The sequence below is a fragment of the Alligator mississippiensis genome, chromosome 4 (genome assembly GCF_030867095.1).
Source record: "Alligator mississippiensis isolate rAllMis1 chromosome 4, rAllMis1, whole genome shotgun sequence".
In the NCBI taxonomy this organism is placed as follows: Eukaryota; Metazoa; Chordata; order Crocodylia; family Alligatoridae; genus Alligator; species Alligator mississippiensis.
Genome location: NC_081827.1, coordinates 249,924,276 through 249,948,944, shown reverse-complemented (window position 1 = coordinate 249,948,944; position 24,669 = coordinate 249,924,276). Strand labels below are relative to the sequence as shown.

Genomic DNA, 24,669 nt, shown 5'->3' with positions numbered 1-24,669 from the left:
AATGCACGCACTGTCTACAAGACCAGAGTGTCCAATATATGTGTTAACAAATATATTGGAAATTCTGTGCCGAGGGTTTTGCGCAATGAGTTGTATATAAACGGTTCTGTTTGATACACTAGTTTACAAATCCTGAAGCTCCCGTTGTATTTTTACTGAAGCAAAAATTCTTGAGTAAACTGTGAGTGAGGCCTGCATGATCTGAGCACACAGCAACTAGCTGCTTGTGTCACTAGGAATTTTTCAAATTATCCATCTAGCCAATTAATAAGAGAATGTGTTACAGATTTAGTCTGGCTTGTTAAATAGACACCTTCAGAATTCTCTCTCTAATGCAGAGCATTTGCTTCTTATTTATGCTGGTTTAACAGCAGTGCAACTCTATTGATTTCAGGGGAGCTATTCCTGATGTATGTCAATGTAAATGAGAAAACCTGTATTAATTCAAGTTTTCTCTTCTTTTACGCCACTTGCACTTACATGCTAAAAGGATTATTTAGAGAAGCTACCAGCTCATTTTCACACCATGAATACGAACAGTGTGAGTCCTAAAACCAACTTATGTGTGTATGTTGCAACACAGAAAATCCAGTTCTTTTGACTTACGGTGCATTATCGCTGTATTTTCTCAGGTTCTTTGGCTATATGTGCTGCACATAAAGATTACATGTATATGTTATTTTGGTAACTGAGGTCCTGTAGGACTTAAAGAAAAGTTACATGGAATTTATTTTAGCTCAAATACTGGAGAACTCTATTTCTAAAGCTGAAAAGTGAGGAGGCTAGTCCTACTTCCCTGTTTGGAGGCCTCTAATGCCTGACCTCCAGGAGATGACAAGGAACCTATTACAGCTACCTGCCCCAGATGTCTTTAGTTCTGGTGTTCCAGACTGTGGACTTAGAGGAATTTCACATCTAGTTGTTCAGATATAACTGTGACAAGGATAATATAAAAGCTTCAGAAGAGAGGCCAGAAGACCCATCTCTATGGTAGGTCAAACCAGCTTGGGTGCAATACGACAGTGGACCAAAACCTTTTGACCTGGACCCATCTTTCATTATTTCAGAAAAGGTGACCCTCAAAGTCTCTTCCAACCCTATGATTCTGTGATTTACATAATGAATCCCACTGCCTACCCAATTCAGGGAGACCAATCTGAGCTTCCAGAATCAAGTCCTTACTTTCTGTAGCACCTTCAAAAAGTCTCCCAACATCCTATGTAGTTGAGACCATATTTGTATTTCACTTGCACTCTGTGGAAATGATATTTTATGCTCTCCCTATTTTTCAAGTTGTGCAGTTCCCAGTTGCAATCAACCTGTGGAAGTTGTGGGCACTACTGTATCACACAAATCTCAGAAAAGAACACATTTCTTAAATAACACAGGACAGTGAGAAAGATGAGCTATAAACTGCATGCAGGAGTCCTAGGAAGACACGAAGGGGTGAAACTGTTCATGCATCCATACAGTTATGAGGCCATTATCAGAGGGAGAGAAAAATTAAGTGGCATAACCAAAGAAGAGCAGGTATTTTAAGATCAGACTGGAAAGAAATCACAAGGTGGAGAAATACTGCTTGAAGTGTCACATTCTACTTAATCTACTGTCTGCTCCTCTGTTTTTTTGTTTCACATACACTCACGCGTATACAAATGCACACAGGCACAAAGCAACTATAACCAAAAAGCTACAGGTCAGCCACAAAATGTGATGAAAATGCTATGTAATGTATATCCTAAGATGGAAAGCTATTATGCTGGCACTAGCCCACAATGGGAATTTTTTACCAAATATGCATCTCAGAATTGTAGGACAGCTGTGTAACACCCAGGCTACACAGTGAGTGTGTCTACATGAGATGTTTACTGTGCAGCAGACAAATTAGTTGTGCAGTAAATGTTGTGCATTTATACGTGTGCCCCTATTAGGCTGAAGTAAATTAATTTACTCCGCAGCAGTATATGCAAGTACAATCCTGCTGCGCAGGTTTTTACTCTGCAACAGTGCAGCACATGTAAATGTGGCACCTGCGAGCAATGAAGTGTGAAAGAATAAGCTCCACAGTTTATTCATGTGCATTAATTTCATGTGTAGATGCAACCAATGTCTATGTAATATACTTCTTTGAGCACTATTTTAGTGCCTGAGCACCTCATGGTCTTCAAGATTATTGTTTGTAGTCGTGGCGGTCTAACGACACAGGCAGACAAAACTCTTTGGGCAGAGGTGATATATTTTATTAGATCAACTAAATAGGTGCAAAAAGAAATTGTTCTTTGCAAGATTTTGGTCCACACGTCCTTCATCAGGCAAAGGAGATAATGAATCTATTATGATTTCTCCCAGGAAGAAAAGAAGCCGGTTAGTAAAAAAATTCCAGTTATCATATTTTGCTGTTTGAAATGCATTTGCTTGATGAAGGGCGTGTGGGCCTGAAAGATTGCAAAGAGCAATTTCTTTTTGCAACTATGTTGCTAGTTTCATAAAAGATATCACCTCTACCCAAAGAATCATATAGTTATAGAAAATGAGGGTTGAAGGGACCTCAGGATGTCACATCTAGTCCAACCCCCGGCTGCAAACAGGACCAGCTCCGACTACATCATCCCAGCCAAAGTTTTGTCTAGCTGGGCCTTAAAAACCTCCAGGGATGGACACTCCACCACCTCTCTAAGTAACCTGTTCCAGTGTTTTACTACCATCCTAATGAGAAAATTCTTAAAATGTAACCTAAATTTGCCTTGCTGTAACTTGAGCCCATTGCTCCTTGTTCTGTCATCTGCCCCCACTGAGAACGGTCCAGCTCCATCCTCTTTTAAACTTCCCTTCAGGTAGTTGAAGGCTGCAAATAAATCCCCCCTCAGTCTTCTCTTTACCAGACTAAATAAGCCCAGTGTCCTCCGCCTCGTCTCAGAAGTCCTGTGCCGCAGCCCCTGAACCATTTTCGTTGCCCTCCGCTGGACTCTCTCCAATTTGTCCACATCCTTTCTGTAGTGGGGGGCCCAAAACTGGACACAGGACTCCAGATGTGGCCTCCCTAGTGCTGAATAGAGGGGAAGAATCACTTCCCTGAACCTACTGGCAAAGAGTTTTGTCTGTCATGGTCTTCAATGCATTTAGCTTTACAGCACCCCTGTGACATAGCAGCACATTTATATTTATTTTATAGGTGGGGAGCAGATGCAGAGAGAGATTAACTTGTCCAGGGGCAGAAAGAAAGTAGGTGGAAAGAGTAAAAATTGACCCTGGATTTCCCAAGCCTGGTGTCAATGAGTGAATCACCATTCTTCTCCAGCATTTCTAATATTTTGTCCTTTAAATAAACTCTAAACATGACCTGACATTGCTTACAGCATTCCCTAACAACGCCTTTCCCTAAGGGCTTTGTTACACATTAGACTTTAAGCTTCTCTAACGTTGATCGGTGTTAGCATTAGCTCAAGCTTACAGCAGTTACACATTCAAGCTAAAACATTCTCTGCTGTCCCCCACCCGCACAGCTGTGACTTGCAACAGGAGGGCTATGAGCGGGGGCCTGACTAGGAGCTACAGCTGTGAGTTGCCACTACAACATTGGCAAGCCAGGACAGCCTTTTATCCCTGCTCTGGCTCGGGGTAGGTTGGAGAGATGGGTTGGTGGGAGCGGGAGCATAAAGCTAGAAGAGGGAGAGTTTTACTAACAGGGAATGGGTAAGTGCAATGGGAGATGGAGAGGTAATGAGTGAGAATGGTGGCTGGGGGGCTGGTGGTTTCAGTGGCTGCATTCCTTCATTTCATTTTCATTATTTGGTTGTCTCTGTTTCATACTGGTATGCCCCATTGCATTCCTCTTTTAAATTGTCCTGGTCTCTTATTCCAAGCTGCCTTGAGCCTTTATTGAGAAAGGCAGCATATAAAGTGCATAAATAAAAGGATAAAACACCCATATGATGATGTAGCAATGAACCAACTTCTCCTCCTCCTCTTCTATTATTATTTACAGAGAAAGAATCTGGGATTGAGAGGTTAAACAACTCATCTGATATTATAAAGTGAGTCTGTAGCAAAACTGGGATTAGACTGACAACTGCCTGGCTTCCAGAACTTTGTTCTGGTCATTAATTCCTGTACCTTCCCTCAGCAATACCTTTTTTTGGCCAGGCTTTCTATCAAAGACTTTGGTTCTTTCTTGCTTTTATTTACTTTTATCAAGAATTAAAGCCATGTTAGATGGACTGTTCTGTTTCTTTGGAAAGACTGTAGCATGGAGAAGGTGTTTGGTAGATCTTATGCATTATGGTGGAGTCATAGATTCATAGATGTTAGGGTCGGAAGGGACCTCAATAGATCATCAAGTCTGACCCCCTGCATAAGCAGGAAAGAGTGCTGGGTCTAGATGACCCCAGCTAGATGCATGTCCAACCTCCTCTTGAAGACCCCCAGGGTAGGGGAGAGCACCACCTCCCTTGGGAGCCCAGTCCAGACCTTGGCCACTCGAACTGTGAAGAAGTTCTTCCTAATGTCCAGTCTAAAAAAGGCTTGGAGGCTTAAAAAACAGCACTGAAAAGGTGTGTGCATGCTCTTGCTTGCTGGTTGGTGGACAGCATTCAGACTCAGAGTGTCCATAAGTTGCTGCTGGTAAGTCATGTTGTGACACTTCTGCATTCCCATATATCAGGCAAAAGGGACTGATTGGGCCTTTTGAATCCACCAGGTTTCCTACCTCTTTGGCAATTGGTAACCCTCACAGTCTTATGTGTGGGTCTGAAGATGCCTGACAAGGCTGATCCAGGATTGACAGCCTCTGCTGCAACTTGGACACATTTCCTACCTACATCTCAGGTGGCAGCATAAATGGTTAGAAGAACCGTTCCCTTGTCTACATAAATGGAGGAGAACAAGAGGCAGGCACAGTCTCGAGCATACTTCCCAGAGCTCTTCACACCCAAACACACTGACCCAGGACAGGAAGGATGCGGGGACTGAACTATTTGTCACTGAGTTACAGTTTGGATGCTGTTTTCTTTCTGAAACATCATAGGAAGATTGTATTGCCCCCTTAGGCAGAGGAGTTTTTTGTAGCCCATGGTGGTCAACCTGTAGCATGGGGGCCACATGTGGCATAGACAGCCTGTGTGTGGCATGTAGTAGATCAGGGAGGCACAGGTGACACATCGGCAGGTAGAGCTCAAAGAGAAAGCAAAGCAACAAATCAGGCGGGGAGAACAGGGAAGGAAGCAGAAAGCAGAGCAAGCAGGGAAGAGAATCAGAAAGCACTTGGAGAGGGTTCAGGACTAATTTGTAGCATGCTTGCCAAAAAGGTCGGCCCCCCCATGATCAAGCCTGTTGTTATAACTCATAATGGGAACAGGATTAGTTAAGAGCTGTAGATCATTTTTCCTACCCAAGTTTGAGCTTGGCAAAAACCAGCAATAGATATCTGAAGTATTTAGATCCAGTATATTAGTTTTACACTTCAGAGTGGAAATGACAGAAAACAGTATAAATATTAAAATGGAAGGTGAGCCTGAACTGCAAAAATGCATACCCAGATCTCATATCAACCTTGCCCAAAGCTTTGATACATCAGGAACAAGTCATTTGGCTAGGGACCATCTCCAATTAAGGATATATATGTATATAATAACCTACACCAGTCCCACTGCTGTTTCTGCCATGTTCCAGCCTTGGGGTCTCTTACACATATTTTAAAGGCCTGAGTCATACACTGGGGCTTTGGAGAGTTACAGTCTGGGCAACTCCGACTTATAATTGGGGGCAGGGGGTGCTGTAGTATCCTTATAAGAGTCCATGCACATGCTAAGAAAGAGCAAAAATACAGCTGCAAGCAGAATCTGTACAAAAGCTGGCAGACAGAAAATAGAGCTAAGGGAAATGACTTTCCAGACTGAAAAATTGCATCTAAGATAGATTAATAGAGAAACAGTTGGAGAAATAATAGGAAGTATGAAGCTATAAAATAGTTAGTAAAAGCATAGAAATAAACCAACATTGATGGTTAAATTATTCTGGAGGTCAACAGAAGTTTGCTGAAGTGGGAGACGAGGGGTTTCTCTTCTGGGCTGTGGCATTGAACTGCAGTGAGACTTTGGCTGAGTCACTTAGATTTCTTTAGGCGCATCTACACGAGATGCCACTTTGCCGTAGCAATGAGCTACATCACCATAGCTTGTTGCTACGGTGACATAATGTCAGCGGGCAGGAACCATGATGCTGCCAATAAGCTACTGCGCAGTAGCTCAGGAAAAGATCCATGCAGCATCCAGACTGCGCAGTAACATTGGTTACTGTGCAGTCATTTAGTATGTGCTTAAATAAGTGGGACATTGATCTCACTGGGATTTCACTAGTGAAAGACAAGGGAGATCTCAGCAAGTGGTAAGGTGTTCCCATCTGTAGTTGAGTGTAGGTTTGTCAATCATGCTATGACACAACATCTTGTAAGACGTCACCAAGGAACCCAATTCTAATCAAGGAAAGGAGAGTTTGCTGTGCACTGCTTAGAACAGCCAGCAGCTCCCAAATTTTTGGGCCTGTGACCCCAGTTATGGTTAGCTTGTAAACGCACTTCCACAAGCCCAAATTTCCCAGTTGATTTTCAGTGGGGCTTACAACTCCAATTCTCAACTCCAACTAGGGTCATGATCCTCTATTAGGCCACTGCTGTTTTAACAATATGTTAAACCATAATACCACATGAGTTTCAGCTGGATTCAAGTTTAGACATGATTATGGAGCCAAAACTTTGCCTCCACATGGACCTTCCACAGGAACTCAAAGAGTAACACACTGCTGGCTCTAAATGGGCATGAAATAGTGACTGTAAATATGACATGAGCAGGAGAAATGACTCTGAGTAGGAGGAAAGACTGATTGAACTAAGGTTATTTAGCCTGGATAACAGCAAACTGAGGGGAAATTTGCTAAGAGTTTTCACGTACCTGAAGGAAGATTATGGAGTGATGGAGATAAGCTTTTCTGTGTGGCCATAGGGGACAGGACTAGGAGCAATAGTTTTTAACTGCAGCAGAGGAAATTTAGGTTGGAGATTTGGAGGAACTTAAGACAACAAGGGTGGTCAAACTTTGGAAAAGGCTACCAAGAGAAAATGTGGAATCTCCAGCCTTGGAAATGTGTAGAGCTGGTTGGACACACTTGGTTGGGATAGTTTAGTTGGGTTGATCCTGCCTTGAGAAGGGGGCTGGACTAGATGACCTTATGAGGTCCCTTCCAGGCTGACATTCCTAGTGTCCTATTGTCAGATGTGTGACAGGCAGGGCTTTTGCTCACATAGTCTTTCATCTAGAGCTAAAGAACTAAATCCATATGGAAGCCATGGAACTTCATCAAACACATAGGATAAGTTAAGCTTCATCTCTGCCATATGGGGAGTGACTCCTTTCTTGTTTATATTGGTGTACAACTGAAGCAACTCGACTGGAGCCAAAGTACACTTATTGATGTCCATGCATGGCTTCCATACAAAAACAAAAAGAGTGCAAAAAAAAATTATCAAACAAAAAATTACCAAAATCCATGTGCCCCCAAATGACCAAGAGTTTCACAGTTTTAGTGACAATAGGCCCCATTCTCACCATGTGTATATGGGCATAATGCCATTGTGTTCAGTTGGGCTATTCATCAAAGCTGAGGATCAAGCCTAATATTTTAGAGCTAAAAAAAGCAAAGGCTGAAACACGGGCTGCTGTAGACTAAATTACTAGGAAAGATTTCTACTAGTAATCTATAAAAAGAGACGTTCTCAGTGTCAGGAACAGAAGTGATCAGGAACATGGATTTTTTTCACTGAAGACTGCCACGAAAATGGGAAAAAAAAATCAATTTCATTGACTTTTTAGTGGAAAATTTTAACTTTTTTGTCAAAAAGCAGAAGCCCCCAGGATCATTTTTACTTTCTAATCAAAGATCCAAACTTTTTAAAAAACTGACACTTTCTGAAAAGCATGTTTGTTTTGTCCAAAATCCATTGTTCCATTACAAGATGAAAAAAGGCTTATTAGAATTTTTCAACTAGTCCCACTAAACAAATAAGTAAGACAAAAAGTGTTTGCAGATGTGTTTATAGGACTATTTTTCTCAATAGAGTAGCCTGTAAAGAAAAAGAGAATGAAGAGGGGAGCGATCCTTGATTAGCTGGGCGTAACACAAATTGAAGATGTCGAAAAGGGGGAGAATGCACACTGTAAGTAATAGTGGCCATAAAAAGGATAAAAAAAAAAAAATAAAATAAGGACACTGAATTTCAGCAGAGACAATTTGTGAAGACATGCGAGAAGTGTTAGCTGAAATCAATGGCATGGAGCAATGGAGGTAAAGGACACAGAGGAGAAATGGAAAGCGTTCGTAGGTAAATTAATGTATGCCCAAAGGGCTGTGAGAGCTATCTAGTAATAAATATGTTTGAAGTGGGGTGGTGGGAGGAGGGAAACAAATGGATGAGCAAGGAAATGCAAAGAGTAATCAAGGGTATGAAAAAGGCAAATGCAAGGAATGAAAAGCAGAGGCAGGGGAAGCAGGGACACGTGTACATGCTCCCGATGCCTCTCCATAAAGACTGAGAAATAATGATGGGGGGAAAAAATGGTGATTATTTGTTAGAAATGTATACACATGTAACAAAAGAGCAAATGAGGGGGCCAGGGAGGCCGATGGAAGAAGGTAAAAATTCCAGGTGACATTGCTAGTGTCAAACCTGCCTCCTTGTATGGCATTGGACTAAATGCTGTTTGAGGTCCCTTCTGGTCCCACGATTCCACAAGCTCTGTGGTATAGGGTGTGTGGAAGGTGGGTGCTTTGAGGAGAGGCAGGAGGCAGGGCAGCGAGGATCAGGAAGGAGGTTACAGGAGTGAGGATAACATAGAAGAAGCTGTGGTGATGACAGTGGGAAAAAGGAGATGAGGAGGTTGTTCCACGGGGCGAAGTACAGAGCGCAGATTGGATGGAGACCTCCATCCACATCCTGGGGCTCCACGTTCACTTGGCCTCTCTCTCATTCCAATCCAGACCCATTGAGCTGCCAAGCCCATGTTCTTCTTACCACAGGACCTGAAAACTGTCCGGTATATTAAAGTATGTTTGGACACTTTCTAGCGAACAATTTTCTCCACTGAACATTGCAGCATTTGATTGGGTGATAACTCTGTTGATGGGGCCTAACCCCAAATCAGATCTGTCTCATAGCTTCTTTGGTTCTTAAGAGGGTCAAAAAAAGGGAAAAATCCTATTTTATACAGTGGAATGATCAGGATTCATGTAACTATGAGCACTGCATAGACACAAAGTAACCGTTAGCACATTTCAAGATAGTCAGGAGAAGGTGCTATTTCAATATAGTTGCTTTTCAGAGCTGTATCACACCTTGTTGTCTAAGTGCCGGTGGGAATTAAGGGTAGGTTCTTCTTTCCCAGGAATACTCAGTAGTTCTGTGCAAAGCTTTGGTCCCTGATTTGATTCGGTGGAGATTCGGCCTGATTCAGTGGCTGAATCTCTGAATATGAATTGAATCAGAGGACCCTTTAATCTCTCTGAATTGAATCAGAACCCTCCAAATTGATTCGGAAAGATTCAGCAATTCAGACAGACACGGCTTTAAATGTTTTTCTACATACATCTAGGTAGCACGTGGCTCATGAATGCTGCGATGCTGGGGCTCACGGAGCATCCCACAGCAGCACAGGGGGCTTCCCAATGCCTTTGGCAGCAGACCCAGAAGAGGCCCAGAAGCTTTTCCGGTCCAGTTCCAGGTCCACCAGGGAGCATGCAGGGGGCCCCCCTGTGCCCTCCTGGCTCAGTGACTGGTGCCTCCTGTGTCTAGGGGAGCACCTAGGGTTCCCCCACGGTCAATTGCTGAGCTGGGGGGTGCAGAGGGGCCACCCAGCATGCTCCCCAGTGGACCCGGAAGTGGACCGGAAGTAGTTGTGGTCCACTCCTGGGTTCGCTGCCGAGCATGTGGAGGGCCCCTCCACACTCCTGTGGGATGCTCCATCTCCCCAGTATCATGGCATTTGCAAGGCATACTGGTACCTTGAGGTACGTAGAAAAAACACTTAAAGCTGAATCTGTGTCCGAATCGCTGATTCTCTGAATCAGCATTGAATCTTCAGATTTAGATTTGGCCTAATCAAATCAGGGACAGTGAACTGAATCAAGAAATCAAATCACTGTCCCTGCTTCAGGCTGAATGCAAATCCAAATTGAATAGAGCCCACTTCACACACCCTTAATACTCAGCACTGACTTAGTTCTATCTGAGATCTTAGACATCAATAAGCTTACCATTGGACCTATATGCATACCAACTGTATGGGTGGAGGGATATTATGGAAAGACTGGGGCATTGAGTCAACTAATACAAATGGTCACTAGGGCTGTGCAAAGCTTTGGTCCCTGGTTCGATTCGGTGGAGATTCGACCCTATTCAATAGCTGAATCTCCAAATTTGAATTGAATTGGAGGACCTTTTAATATCTATGAATCGCACAGAAGTGTGGGGGACTCCCCAGCACACTCGGTAGAAGACCTGGAAATGAACTAGAAGCACTTCTGGTCCACTTCCAGGTCCACCGGGGAGTACACTGGGAGGTCATGCAGTGCCCTCCTGGCTTGGCAACTGGTGCCTCCTGGGTCTGGGTGGGGCGCCCGGGGTCCCCCTGTGGCTGATTGCCGAGCTGGGCGGGGGCGGGGGTGCTCCCAGCATGCTTCTCCGCAGCCCCAAAAGTGCTTCAGGTTAGTGTATTAGTGTCAGAAGTACTTCCAGTTTACTTCTAGGTTCGCTGCTGAGCGCGTGGAGGCCCCCACCACTGCACTCTTGTGGGATGCTCCATGTGCCCCAGCTTTGCAGCCTTCACAAGCTGTGCTGGTACCTCGAGGTATGTAGAAAAACTTTTAAAGCTGTGTCTATGTCCAAATTGCTGATTCTCTGAATGAGCACTGAATCTTCAGATTTGGATTCAGCCAAATTGAATCAGGGACAGCGATCTGAATCAACAAATTGAATCACTGTCCCTGATTTGGGCCGAATCTGAATCCAAATCTGAATCCAATAGGGCCCGCTTCACACACCGCTAATGCTCACTAATACACTAACCTGAATGCATTTGTAGGATTCTTGCAACTAATACCCAACCGGAACGTATTTGTAGGCTTCTTGAATCTATGTGCTCAGAAGCCAATCTTAAAAAGCATTCTTATAAACAGTTTTTAGGTTCTTTGCAAATGTGTATTAAATGCATTTTTGTTCCCCTTTTTTTTCTTTCCTCCCATTTTTTGCCTTAGGGATCTATCTCCATAACATGGGGGTGAGGGGGAACCCTTCTAAACTCTTTAGTACAAATTCTAACAGGAGAAATAAAAAAAGCCAGAATAATTTGAGGATACATAAAGGGAAGCAAAGAAATTCAATGTGAAAAAAAAATCTGAGGGAATTAATATTCTAGCCCTGTTTTTGAGACTGATTCTACATCAAGGCTACCTTGTGCAGATCTGGTGACACTATTATAGGGAAAAAATATTGTAGACAGGGAGGTGGTGAAACAGATAGGAATCAGAATGATAAAGGACTTGAGCCTTTTAGTTATTCAAAAGAAAAGTTAGAGAAATTGTATCTGAAGTTCTCCAGTAAACAAGGAGCGAGGAGGAAGGATTCCAATCTCTGATGCTTGGCAGCTCTGATACACAGAAAAATCCACATAGTGGAGGTTATAAATTAGTTTGAAGATGGAAGCTCACCAAGCTTTACACAATTCAGAGTGGGAGAGAGAGGAACAGAAAGGCTGTTTCAGCTGCCCTCCAGTTTGGAAACAAATGAGCATCAGATTAGACTTCAGATACAATAATGCTTTTGTACTTTTGTACAGCTTCTCACAGGCAGAGTTTGCAAAGAGCTTCATAAGCATTAATGAATTAAATGGCACAGGGGATATAGTAGATAGGCATGGCCAGGTCACCTATACAATACAGCATGGAAGCCAGGCTCCTTCCTTACCCCAGGGTATGTATTAAGTAATTTCCTCCTGCCTCATTCTCAGAAGATCATCTCCATTAAGGTCTCATGTACACACCATGGGGTTTAATCCTCATTAAATTAAATAGATTTTTAGAATTTAACCTTGTTTATTTTGGAGCGTCACATCAGTGTTTGCACGTGGTAGGTTTTTGAACAAATTAAGTCCAGGCCTCAGCCGGCGGTGCAGCTGTGGGGGGAAAGTTGCTGGCAAACGGCACAATAAAAAAAAAGAAGTGGAAGCAATTCGAAGGGGTGAACTACAAAAAAGTTGCAGCACCATCTGATGGACAAAGAGGCTCATTACACATTTTTAAGTACCTTTGTGTTTGCATGCAATGAATCCATGGACCCAACGCTTTAATTCGTGGTGAGCCAAACTAAACTATGTCCAAGGAATTTTACTTTAATGCACCAGAAAGACTTTTAAAGCATCGGGAAATCCCACTTGGGCAAACAGTCATGCCACTGCTGTGCTAGAAAGAGCAAAAAATGTGTGTACAAATGCCCTAAGACACCAAAATCGGATAGCCCCTTACACATTGTCACTGGTTTGGCTCCATTTTCATGAGAATGAAGTAGAGGCAAGCAGGATGAGGTCACACAAGAAGTCCCGGACACATCAAAATTTAGGCCATTGCCTGACAATATCCTGTTAACCACAAGTCCAGCTGTCCTCTCTACTCACCTGTCTTTCTGTCATCCTGCCTTCAAACAGCTCCTCCTGGGAATGCCTCATCTAGGAATGTCAGTGCATTCCTAGATGCAGTTCTGAATTATCCTGCTTGCATCCAAATGTTTCTTGGATTGGTTACAGACAATCCAATGGGCCTTTCCTCTCTGTCTCAATTTCTCTCTCTCTCCTGTCTGCTTAACTATCACCAGTCAAAACTAACCTTTCTATGTCCCATTTCTTTCTCTCTCACCCCAACTCTTTTGTAACCACACTCAAAGCTTGTTAACACCTCTTAATTTATCCCAGACTGTTGATCCACCCGTTTAATCCCCATTATAAAAGCTGCAAATTCTGGAGAGGTGAATCATGTGAATAATTTTTTAGTTGGTCTGCAGGATTCTTAAAGCAACTCTGAGCTCACAAGCTTTCTTTTTAACTGTTACTTAAATAGACCTTTGCTTTTTCTCTCCAAAGAGGATTTGGTCCTTTATACAGACATATCTGCATCGAAGATGGAAGAATTCCTTAAAATGAGCAGTGGCATATGGAGGTGTCTTGCACATAGTTTGTACATGCAGTCATAATTCTGATAGTCCTAACATCCAGGTGATGGATGTTTTAACCACTGAAATCATATTCTTGAACAGCAGCTTTATTGGCATACAGTATTTTATTTACATTGTACTAGCTCCATGGGAGTAGCCTGTTACACTACCCCTATGCTAACTAAGAGACCCTGCCCTGTAAGTGCTTCTGGTATAAATAGGCAAAGGAGAAAAGTGGCATTGCCACCATTTTTACAGATGGGGATTGGTGTCATAGGGAGATTAAGTTACTTATCCAAAGGCATATAGATCATTTTGGCCAAAAAACAATAAAAGGAAGAATAGAACCTAATTCTACCTGCCCTGTATCTAAATCATGAAAACTTCATTATGGACACACTGAAATCTCTAGCAGCCCCTTGGAAAGGCAGAGGCTAATGCCTGCAAACTCCAGTTCCTGTAGTTCATGGGTTAATGGTAAGCTGGCACCTTAAATATCTTAATCAAGCCATGACACTCCTGGATCTCTTCCCTTTCTCAGAAGAGCAGCAGCTTCTTCGATCCAGCTCTGTCACAACTGTCATTTTGTTGGTTCTTTGTCCGATGGAAAAATCACATCATCATGCAGACCCTGTCAGTTCACATTATAGGGTCGACACAGCTTGGTGTGCCTCAGCATCAGGGCACAGAGCAGCAGCTAACTACATGTGGGAACAGGGAGGAAGGAATTTGAAATAGATAAAACTGGCATTAAAGGGCCCTGCAAATGATCTCACCTTCAACACAAGCCTGGAAAACTCTAATTTTAATTAAACTGTTCTCATAAAAAGAGAATTAACTTTCCCACCCCCCAACAAAGGAAAACATTGGTGGCAAAATTATTTGGGCGAAATGTAAAATGAAGCAAACTGAAGCTTTGTAATTATTTCATGATTCATTATTTTCTTAAGGTTACTGCTTACATGCACTATTCCCAGTGGTGAAGGATGACAGAACTGCATCTCAAGTTGCACCAAGGGAAGTTTAGGTTGGATATTAGAAAAAAACTCTCTCACTAGGATGGTGGTGAAACCCTGGAACAGGTTACTCAGAGAGGTGGTGGAGTCTCCATCCTTGGAGGTTTTTAAGTCCCATCTCAACCAAGCCGTGGCTGGGATTATCTAGTTGGGGATGATCTGGTCAAGGTGGAAGATGGGCAATAATGGGGTCCATGTTCCTCTCTGCATTTCCAAAGAACAGGGAAGGCACCGAGGACTAGCCTAAGAGGAGCTAATGCAATATGGAAGGAACTGCAGAGAAAATGTAATGTCTTCTTCTGAATCAATAGACTGATTGGACTGGACTACACTGGAATCCCCTCCCTAAACCAATTCTTACCTTCCCCTCCTCAACAGGTTGGAGAACTATATAATTTAGACCAAAAACACCCATATACTGCACAATGAAAAACTACTATGAGGAACTATGCAACAAAACTCTAATATTGCACATTGCAGCCATTGTCCAAACATTTTGATGGCTTTTGTGTCACATTGAGGTTGAGAGGACTGATATTTCTCTCTATAGTAATGAACTGGTGCACTACAGCAGAGTCTCAACCCATGGGTTTTATGCGGTCTTCGCTGGGGCTGGACGCTAACTCTAGTGTTAGGCCATCATGGTATGGTTTCTCTCTCTCTGTCGGTATAACCTGTCATCTCTGACAGGGAAAGAGACTTCAGACATGTCTGTAGTGCTGAATGCACAGGTCTGCCCAAGCTAGCTATAGTCAAGCTAGCTGAGGAACAATAACCGTGAAGAAGTAACACAGATTTCAGCACGTTACCATCTCAGGTGTGTCTGCATGGCCTCAAAAGGCCTGCAAAGCTTTGGCTGGGCATCATTTTTCCAGTTCTTCATTGCTGTTGATACTTAAACCTCCTGTGAGAGAGGGGGGAGCAGGTTTGGGAGGTCAGTGTTGGCTATCTCAAGATTGTTTGGTGTCAGACCCATCCTGGGAATTTAAAACTGTTGTGATATATTTTCTGGAAGAACTAGGAAGCGCCAAAGTGTTAAGCGGTTCTCAATCAAGGTGTCACTTCCTGAGTGACTTAGAGATTGACAGAGAGCCAAGGAATGTGGAAAGTGTATTGAGCCAGTCATGCATTGATAGGCAAGAGAAAGGAATAATATCTAGCTCTAGGCATCCGTGCGGTTGGATGGTTCAGAGAAGACTGTATGTATAAAGAAGTCCGTTCTCTGGAGAGCTTTGGATTTGTGTGTACCCTGGCATATTTTCTCCGTCAGTTGAACTGACCAACTGACGGTGAATAAAGGCTATCTGATTTCTATTTGGTTGCTTTTACTCACTGGTAAACCTGCAGTAGTGGGCTGGAGAAGTGTCCCTTGAGGTTACAACAGGCAATAAGGGGCTCCCCTGGACACGGGAGGGGAATGGGTAGGGTAGGAAGGCTACAGCCCCCTTTACAAGAGGGGGAGGCACAGATTTGGGATGGACAGTTATTGGGACATGGGGTGGGAATGGAGGGAATGAACATCCCTGTGTGTGAGGCAGGTAACTGAGAGAGGATTGACACAGGATTGAACACAGGGGAGGAATTTTGATTTTAAGAGGATTAGGAAATGAGGTTGTGTTGGGCAGAGGGCCATTCTCCTTGGACAGAGGCAGGGGAATGGGGGGTGGGCTGGGGTGGGGTGGATTGCTTTTGAATTGGGGGTGGGGGTTGTTTTAGGGAAATATATATAACTGGGGGGCTGTTCTGTTCTGGGGGCTGTGCGCACATGTGTGTGTGTATGTAGTCTTTTTTTTTGGAAGCCACCCTCAGCCTTTTCTGGGAAAGGCAGCATATAAATCTAATGAATGAATGAATGAGTCAGTGTGCTAGATAAATACTAATGCTGGTATGTATCCTTGTGTTGCAGACACAGGAAAGCCTACATACTCTTAGACTGAAGAATGTAAGCAATGACAGCAAACTTGGGTAGTGATACTGTGAGTTTCTAAAAATAATGACACCTAAGGTGATAGTAAGCATTTCTGCAAGATATTGCTTGTATACATTCAATTTAAGAAGTCAGATTCTGCAATCATTGTCTGCTTCCTCCGCACCGATCCAAATATATATGTAAGCTCCTGGAAACCAAAATTTTCCACTTTTGAATGTTTGCGATGAATTTGTTGTATATTAGAAACAGTTCCTTACTTTCAAGTAGGGTTAGGTGAGCCTATGTGTCTTTGGCATACAGTTTACAGTTTGTCAGTGTTGCAAGATTGGTGGATTCCTCCATGCAATTTCAGGTATTTGCTGCTTCTACTAATGGCGGTACCTGGAAAGAGAGAAATGAAAAAAAGGTCTGAACTTTTTGCACCATAAATAAGCACTTGTTTTGGGCTTGAGCTGAAGATTCGGGTCAGTTCTAATTTCAGCCAAACCTGTTCATCCATTGCTATCAACAGCCCAAGACAGGATATGTTGGCATAGTCAGAATATATAAGGAAGGGAAATAACTACTGTTGCAGATAAGGGTTGTATCATAGAAACTGGATTTATAGCTGAGCAAGTGGCAGTGTTTTGCTGTATATCTGTTTGCACAGTTGCACTTTTGATAGGGAACAGAATTACTTCTGTAGCTACTGTTTTCCTCGCCGCTGGATTGTGGGTTTCTTTTTTTCTTTTTTTTTTACCCATCTTAGCCTGCTCTCAAAGACTACAATTCAGATTACAGCAGCGATTACCAATATCTGATTGCTCATAGGAGCTGAATTGGTAAAGACAAAACCACAATCTGTATTGTTAGCAGAAGAAAAATGTAAGTCGTCCCACCACAGTGTTTATCAGCTCTTTGATTTCCTTTATTTTTTTTCACTTTGGTTAGAAAAGGATATTTAACCAGGCAAAAGAAGACAAAACAAAGTGTTTCAAAAAACTTACAAAACATAAAACGAAGTTCAGTGTTAATACATAAAGACATTCTCTTCCTCTCTCCCTCTCCCTCTCCCTCTCTCTCAGAGTACAAAAGCACTTGAAAAATGTTGTCCTGTTTTACCTGGTGTTAATTAATACTTTCTGGTGGAGACAAAAAGTAAAGAGTTGTGCCTAGTCTTCTTTACTTGTAAGTATTAATATAAACACACCACTTTATATCCACTGAGCATCTGGATTTCCACAGTGAATTCACACAAGGTCCATAGTGACCAAAGATTGGTATCATCCAATGGTAATTTGGTGACCTATGTAGAATGAACATGTTGGCCTTCTTCAGTGCACAAAACCAATAACACACACTGGGGATGCTCATTACCAGTCTTCACAAAAGGACAAAATTACCCCCAGAAAGGATATGGTCCTGCCCTATCAGCATCAGTGTACTTCAGCCTGGTAAGTTGAAATGATTTTTTTCCCCATTATCTAATTGGTCCAGAGTTATGGACTGCCGTCTTCAGTACAATTAAATGGGAATTTTTTTGCAAACATTAAATTCACATGATTGCATTTCAAAGAATGTAGATAAAGATAACCTTGAGTTTGTCAAGGGAAATTATTTCCCTTGCAAAATAAATACCAACCATATGCCCTCTGCCTCTCTTATTCACAGGGTTACTCCCTATTGCCTAGCTTGTATGCATTCCCCAAAGAGAATTTCCTTTCTGATTCCTGATTTGTTTCAGTGTGGGATGAAAGTACTACAAAGGCAGTACACCAAGACCCTTTTGGGAGCTTTTCATTGCAGTGGAGCTAGGAGGGAACAAGGAGCCTCCATGAATTCAGTGGTCCATGTAAGGGATCTGGTGGCTCACATAAGAGATAAGGCAGAATTTGGATCTATTCATTAGGTATTCCCTAACCAGGAGAACAGGATAGACAGCAGGAGAAGACATATCTCCACTCTCCTAGGGTGTATACACACATATTAACTGTCTGGTAGTTTTTTTAAAGCCAATTTAACTGTCAGTGCATAGACATATGTGGAGCAGAGTCAGCTTATATGTGGCACAAGACAATATACTTCTGAGGTTTATTATCTTGAGCCACATTAGTTAAGTTGAATTAGTTCACAAAATGGCTGCCACATCAAGGAGCTGCACAATGTGTATGCACTGATGTGGCATAAATTAAGTTGGTTTAGTTAAGTCACCTTATTTTAAGCAGTTTAGTATGTGTGTACACACCCCTACATAGCCAACAGTTCTGCTGTGTGACCACCCAGGGGGAATTGGCTAGCTCCCTGAGATGGGTGTAAGGGTACCTATGTTCCCAGAAGAAACCAAGAACTCAGGGGGAAATGTTCCCCTCTCAGTCCCGTCATCCCCCATGCTCCTCACAGACCGATGAGCTCCCCATCTGAAGTCTGTGCCACAATGGCCTCCTCTTGTCTGACATATTTACAAAGCCCTTGCACCTGTAGCATAATGAAGGGGGACAGGAGAGGGAGGCAGCAACCAGGATACTAGCCCAGGGCTCCCACTCTAGGGTGGAAAGTAAAAAAAAAAAGCAAGTGCTCTGCTGGACCAGCTGCCACCATGCCACTGGATTTGCAGCCAATGACACTGACCCCCCCATGTACCACTGCACCCAGGGTGGTAAGGCATCACGTTATGCCTGTCTTGCTCTGAGTTAAATCATTGGTCATTTTGCACTATGTAACTAAGCTAGTCTCAGTCTCCACACATTTCTTACACATTGCCTTTTTTGTGGTATCAGTAGGGGACAAAGCTATTGATAAGAGCCTGCTGAACTTTGCACTAGCATTATTAGAGGGTCTGAATTGTTTTCCACATTCCCCTTGATTTCAGAGGAGCCAGAGTGGTGTAGATTCAGGGTCTGGGTATTGGTTTTGTTGTTTGTTTTGAGAGGCCGTTTTATTTGGAATCACAGCATGGGCTGTGCGACTATTCAGCCATGTCAAACAGCAATGAAAAAGCTGCTGCTTCTATTCCATCTCTGTTCTCCACCACAGGTATCAAAGAATGGAATAATTAGCTGACAAGCCCTATTATTTTGACCCTACTTTCTGCAGAAGCTAACTTTTTTTTATTTTCTCTCTCTCTGAAACGGACGTGACTTACAAATAGGTTCATAACAAAGGTGCCCAGAGCATTATTTCCTGACAGCTTCTTTATGTCATTGAAAAGCCACTCCAATTAATAATTAGTTTCAAGGATAAGTAAATGAATTAACATTGTGTCATCACGGGATTTTGCTGCAGTGAATGAATCAGTGTTCCACTGCATTGATCGAAGACTGTGGGTGTCGCTGTAGGGGGGTTGATACCAGACTGTATTGCTTTATTGTCTACTTTGCTTTATTTAAAAATACTATTTTTTTTAATATAGTTGTGACTTGCATGCAAAGTAGCAGGTGATTATTAAGGTAAAGGACTAATAACACTATGTGTGGCATATTATGGAGGATCTGATTCAAAGCCTCATAAAACCACTGAGAGTTTTGTCTTTTTTTTCTTCGTTCTCCTCAATGGGCTTTGGAACAGGTCCATCAGGATAAAGATTATATATGATTTTCCATCAGTAAATCTCGAAGTACTTTACAGAAGCACAAGATAGTAAAATGACATGCCTAGGGTACAAATCTACCCTGCCTTCTACAGGTGCGAGATGATTAATCAAGTTGATTAATCAAGTCTGCTCCACGTTCTAATTAGAGTCTTCTCTAATTCATTCTAATTACCCTGCTCCACATTCTAATTAGAATGCTCTAGCATTAGCACGATGTCATGTGTATAAGCCCCCACGGGTTTAAAAATGGCTGCTGGGGTGCTCTAACTAAAGCTTGTTGAATGAGGTTTAGTTAAAGCATCCTATGGTTATTTTTAAATGCACTGGGGCTTAATACACAAGATGCTGAGGCATTTTAATTAGAGTGATTCTCCAGGAACTGCTCTAATTAAAATGCACCCCCCCCACCCTTATCCCTGCCCCCCCCCCCAAGCACAACCTAGATGCCTAAGATGAGATACGTGGTACCAATAGTAGTATTTGGGCATCCTCAATTTCCTCCCAGTGCTATATCCAATATCAGTCTCTGACTCCTTAGCTTGAGGACATGGGCAATCCTTCTAAGTTAATCCTTTCCTTCGGGAATGCATTGATCTACAAATGTTGAAAGAAAACTGGAATGCATATACAGCCTGCTCCTGATTCCAGTGAAGTCAGTACGAATTAAAACCTTCTGTATATTGTGTTTTCAATAATGTTTGTATAATATTGCGGAAAAAAATAAAAAATTAAAAAGGAAACCTTGTGATAGAAACATGTTTTTCAGTAAAAACAAAAAGTTAATGAATGGAAATATTATTTTGAAAAAGAAACCCAGGTTCATTCCAATAAAGGTATTACAAAACCATTGTGGGAAGACATTGCGGGGAGGGAAATCTACTCAGTTTTGAACCGTGAAACAGTTTCAAAATGACTAGCACTACTAGTTAAATTAGGACAACAGGGCCAGGTATAAACATGACACTTTTACTGGTATAGGTGATCGGAAACTGGTCTATACCCATAACAGAACAGAGGTTCAGCACACACAGGCTGGTTTAAAAATGGTGGAACTTGGTCTAAGATTTGCCGACCTCCCCCCTCACCAAAGGGCAAATGTGTGTTCTGTTCGCTGCCAACCTAACCTACACCGCTTACAGAAAACTGCATAACCTAAATCAATCCCACTTCTTTGAATGTCTGCACCTTGCCCAATAGGGCATTAAAAACACCTTTGGAAAATAAAACAGTTTTAAGGAGTTGTTTTGAAAGGAAAAAGTGAGAATATAATACTGATATCATGGAACAGAGAGTTTAACACTCTCCGGCCTTGCCCAGAAGAAAACATAGTCAGCTCTCAGCTTCACACATCATGGAGGAAAGCCTTAATAATAGGTCAACATAGGTACCTCTCAAGCTAAGGCTGACAGTGTAAGTCTCAAACGGAAGTAAAGGCCCACATCCCTTTGATTTCAATGTTTAAAATGCACATATTTTGCAATGACTTTCTCAAATCATGCTTTATTTTTATTGCATTGTATGGAGCCTAAAGTACAGTGAAGGTGGTAGAGTGGTACTATGCAAATAGGATTACTATTCATGTTATTAGCTATTATGAATAGCTGTTCTATATTTTCCTCTTATGGAGGGTAATAATTTTATCTCCTGTCTGATGCCCAGCTAGAGAAGTGCAGGAAGGAGAGGTGTACACTTAGAAAATCAAGTTTAACATCTAACAGACAGTCTGTACCCAGGAGGGGCTCTGTTAGATGTGGATTCCAGTGTGTCATGCTTTCTAACACCAGAATCATCCAGGATCAAACAAAACTGGAAGTTGCTATGTTAGGTACTACAGACAATAATAATGTATTGACTGAACCGATTGTGAGACAAAATAGGACTATTTGTAGCAAACAACATTCTTTCTTGGAAATATCTCAATTTTGCACTATATTTTTAATGGAAAAACTAGAGACAAAAGACTTTTCTCAAGGAAAACATTTACAATCAAGTTTTGAAATGTTAGGAATGTTTATGTTCCAAAATGAAATGTTTTTGATTGAAAAATGTCAAAAATGTCTTCTTTCTGTCATCTCTGAGTTGACATCTTCCTTTAAATGTTTTTATATATAAACGTTGTGCCCATAAGGAGACAGAAAAAGAGATGTCAAAACACGAGAATTACCTATGGGAGAGTAATTCCATTTCCTGGACAGCTCTTATCGATACAGTGACCCATGCTGTGCCTGTTTTATCTTGGCTTTTTAAACCAGGGGTGTTGTAGTTATGCACTTTGCTCTGAGAAATAAGTGCATGCTCTTCCTCTCGTCCAACATCACTCAAACTGGGAAATGCTTTAATGTATTTTCTTAAGCCTAATTAACTTTTTTGAGTCAATATGTTTTGACATTCCGCTGTGCAGGAGTCAGGGTCTACTTATTGTATCCATAGGAAAATAGCAGAACAGTCTTTATCCTTTAGAATGGCCTTTGTTTCCATTTCTATAGTTTCTTTCCATGGAGTATCTCAAGGTGCTTTACACATCGTGGAAAACTTACATAAATAGATCGATTTGCTAAAAGCCATTTAGCAAATCAATGGCTGGATGGGATACAGAATTCAGGCTTGTGGATGCCCATTCAGGAAAAGCATATAGAGGAGCAATTATGGAGAAGGAAAACACAATGCTAATTCCTTTCAAGGTTAATGATGAAATGGCTACCTCTGAACTCTACTTTTCAGGTAATACAAGTCAGACACTGCCAGACCCTGCTGTTTCAGAAGAGAAGAGGGTGATATATTAAAGAGCAACAGGTCTCAACAGAACCAGATGACAAGTATCCAAAGTCCTGAAGGGATTTAAGAGTGATTTTGATGTGTTATAAATGTAATCTCTATGAAAATCAGTTACAAAGCGCTAGGTCACAAATGTCATTCCTGCCTTTATAAAAAGACATTAGTAGTGAATCTGGCTTATTCCAGTATTCTGCAAAATAGCTGAAACAATAATCTGATATGGGATGGGTAAACAACCATTAATTCAGCAAAGAAAAGCCCAGGATCCTAGAATGATTTGTGCATGTCAATAGTGACTGGAAATAACCCATTGGCAGGCCATTTGATGTTTGGAAAAGCCTTTGACAAGGTCCCTTTCACCACCATGCTGAATTATGTGGAGACATACAGTATAAAGTTCTGCCATGGATTAAAATCTTGCTAGGAACAGAAAACAAAGAGCAAGAGCAGATTATCTGCATGGCAAAAGATTTAGGCACCTGTCGATCCTCTGGATTATGGTGTACGCGTAAGAGGTCTAATCAGATGCCTGATGAATTCACTTGTGGCTGACAAGCCCAATTCGAGTGACACAGCTCGTTACAAGTTTCCTAGACCCATGTGTTGTCTGAGTTGGAGCCCAAGTTTACAGCATGCTGCTTTCTTCTTTCTCACTTTGCTTCCATCCTCTCGATCAAAGCTGCTTCATGTTGGGCTGCACGCAGTGCCAGATGTTCCCTCCAGATGAGGTAGGGCTCCTCCCAGTTTTCTATGTTGATGTCGAATGACTTAATATCATTTTTTTTCTCACACTTTGCAATACAGCCATAGAGGTTGATCCCACTTTCTAGACCCATCTTGAACCGTATTCTGGGGGATATGGTCTCCTCCTTTCCTCCAGACATGGTGGAGCCATCGCAACCTCTTTTTGATGGTGGTTTCTAAGTGTGTCAGTCCTGCGTGCTCCAGCACCTGTGCATTTGGTATTCTGTCTTCCAACTTTATTTTCAGGATCTTACACAGGCATCTTATGTAGAAACTGCTCAGTCTCCTGATGTGCCTAGCATATGTAGTCTCTGTTTTTGGACCATAAAGCAAAAATGACAGCACGCAAGTCTCATAGATGCTCATCTTCACTTTAATTGACAGTTTTCTGTTATTCCATGGACATTTCTGTAATAACCTGAAAGTCTCCAATTCTGTTAGTTCAGTCTAAAGGTCAAGCTTCCTGCTGATCATAGAACCCAAGTAGCAAAAGCTGTTGATAACACCATTTACCCTCCACAGCGATGTAAGGTATTGTTTCTTCTACCCCTTGATACTCACAGTCTTCTTGAGACTAATTATCAGCTTGAAGCTTTTGCATGACTCAGAAAATCTGCCCAAGAGGTTTTGCAGGGAAGATTCACTGTAGACAACCAAAGCTGCATCATCCGCAAACAGCAAATCTCCCAGGACCAGTTCTTTCACCAGGGTGGAACCACAGACCCTGATCCAACAACACCCTTGAGCATGTGAACAAGACCCAAAAGGCCAAGTTAAACCAAATCAGGACTTCAGACTAGCACTGATTACTGTATTCATGAATTGTAGACAAAAGTTGCAGATGACCCAAACACTCTAGTGGTCAGACAAAACTAGAAAAAACGTAAGGAAATTCCAAACAAAAATAGATGAATGGATAGCTCATCAGCAGAAAAAAATCCTTGTTGACAACATATTTTGGAAGGTATAATACAGGTACACAGTGCTGGGCTCTAGATTAGCTGTAGCCAAATTTACTTAACTATAACAAAATGCCAAGATGTGTAAAGGATATAATACTGTAAACAGTACGGTGTCATTGTGTAAATCACTGACATGGCTCGGCCTTAAGCTATGAGGTCACTTCCAGTTGCTGTTCTCTCAAGAACAAGATAGGAGACACAGATGGGGCCCAAATAATTGCAGTATATATTTCTAGGGGTGTGATCCCTCCCCCCATCCATCACCTCCGATGGAAAGACTGAAAATATGGTTATTGGAAAGTTCAGAGAAAAGACAAATAAGAATGGACCCCCTCCACTGAAGGGTATTCAGATAGCCAAGTGAATCTCTTATTTACCATTTTTCATAATATAAGAACAAGGGGCAAAACATAAGCAGTGAAAAGCAG

At 42.0% G+C, this 24,669-nt stretch overlaps 1 long non-coding RNA gene across 2 annotated transcripts in view; it reads right to left on the bottom strand.

The window, feature by feature from the left end:
• Window positions 1–24,669, bottom strand: part of LOC109281363 (uncharacterized) — a 105,814-nt gene that overhangs the window by 38,075 nt on the left and 43,070 nt on the right. For both annotated transcript variants that reach the window (XR_009461391.1, XR_002087980.2), the window contains exon 2: window positions 16,450–16,573. This is a non-coding gene — a long non-coding RNA (uncharacterized LOC109281363). The remainder of the gene's footprint in view (window positions 1–16,449; window positions 16,574–24,669) is intronic.